At 49.9% G+C, this 1,731-nt stretch overlaps 1 pseudogene; it reads left to right on the top strand.

Annotated features, from left to right (window-relative positions):
• The first annotated feature begins 906 nt into the window (after nt 1–906).
• Nucleotides 907–1,024, top strand: LOC126471899 (5S ribosomal RNA; annotated as a pseudogene).
• The last annotated feature ends 707 nt before the right edge of the window (nt 1,025–1,731 follow it).

Below are 1,731 nucleotides of genomic sequence, written 5' to 3'. Positions count from 1 at the left end.
GGGTGGTCGCCGCAGCTAAGTCAACGTTCGATGTGTTGGGGGTGGACTCAGGAGCATGAAAGCACTCGGAAGTGGACACCCAGCTTCAAATTCTGTCACGAAAATTTTTATGTGACGTGTCAAAATGTAAAATTATGGTTCAAAATGGCTCTGAGCACTATGGGACTTAACGTCTGAGGTCATCGGTCCCCTAGAACTTAGAACTACTTAAACCCGACTAGCCTAAGGACATCACACATATCCATGCCAGAGGCAGGATTCGAACCTGCGATCGTAGCGGTCGCGCGGTTCCAGACGGAAGCGCCTAGAACCATTCTACCACAACGGCTGTCTAAAATTTTGGTTGTGCTTCCGTTAGATATATAATTTTAGTGCACATGCGAAATGCAGTACAGCGAGTGGACATCAAAGCGTTCCTTAGTGCCGTTTAACCACAAGACCACTAGCAGATACAGCACTGAATGCACTAGCAGATGACATTTCCTCCAGCAACGTCCACATCTTACGGTGTGGCCACTTTGCGGATACTGAGAGACATAGAGCTCTGAGGATGGTCGTGGTTGGTTGGTTGTTTTGGGGAAGGAGACCAGACAGCGAGGTCATCGGTCTCATCGGATTAGGGAAGGACGGGGAAGGAAGTCGGCCGTGCCCTTTGAAAGGAACCATCCCGGCATTTGCCTGGAGCGATTGAGGAAAATCACGGAAAACCTAAATCAGGATGGCCGGACGCGGGATTGAACCGTCGTCCTCCCGAATGCGAGTCCAGTGTCTAACCACTGCGCCACCGCGCTCGGTAGGATGGTCGTGTTTTTCACATAACGGAATGGTAAGTATCACTCCATTGAGCAACATTCCTTTCACATGCTAGAATGTCAGTGTGATTTAATCGGTAGATTTCAAATCTGTGCCAACGGCCTTGTCTTAGTGGTAACACCGGTTCCCGTCAGATCACCGAAGTTAAGCGCTGTCGGGCTGGGCTAGCACTTGGATGGGTGACCATCCGGTCTGCCCAGAGCTGTTGGCAAGCGGGGTGCATTCAGCCCTTGTGAAGCAAACTGAGGAGCTACTTGATTGAGAAGTCTCCGGTCTCGGAAACAGACATACGGCCGGGAGAGGGTGTGCTAACCACATGCCTTTTTGTGTTAGCAGAAGAGCCAACACTGTGTTACGAGTTGAGGACGAAATGCACGCGTTTTAGCTCACGCATGCTGGCGTGAGGAGGGAAGAACTATACTGACGTGAGGTCTGGAACATGACAAAGAATGAGAATTCAGGAAGCGGACGTAATTAGTTTGATACTTAACTTTAATCCATTAATGATGAACGTCGTTCTTGACGGTACATGATTCACAATATTATCTGTTCAGAATACATTCTTGAAGTAATTATAGTAACTGAATATGGCGCCTTGCTAGGTCGTAGCAAATGACGTAGCTGAAGGCTATACTGAAATGTCGTCTCTGCAAATGAGAGCGTATGTAGACGGTGAACCAACGCTAGCAAAGTCGGCCGTAGAATTGGGGCGAGTGCTAGGGAGTCTCTCTAGACTAGACCTGCCGTGTGGCGGCGCTCGGTCTGCAATCACTGATAGTGGCGACACGCGGGTCCGACGTATACTAACGGACCGCGGCCGATTTAAAGGCTACCACCTAGAAAGTGTGGTGAATGGCGGTGACACCACATGCCCCTCCATATCCGCATCCAGTGACGCCTGTGGGCTGAAGATGACTC

The sequence above is a fragment of the Schistocerca serialis genome, chromosome 3 (genome assembly GCF_023864345.2).
Source record: "Schistocerca serialis cubense isolate TAMUIC-IGC-003099 chromosome 3, iqSchSeri2.2, whole genome shotgun sequence".
Taxonomy (NCBI): domain Eukaryota; kingdom Metazoa; phylum Arthropoda; class Insecta; order Orthoptera; family Acrididae; genus Schistocerca; species Schistocerca serialis.
This window is presented reverse-complemented; position numbering and strand designations above follow the sequence as displayed.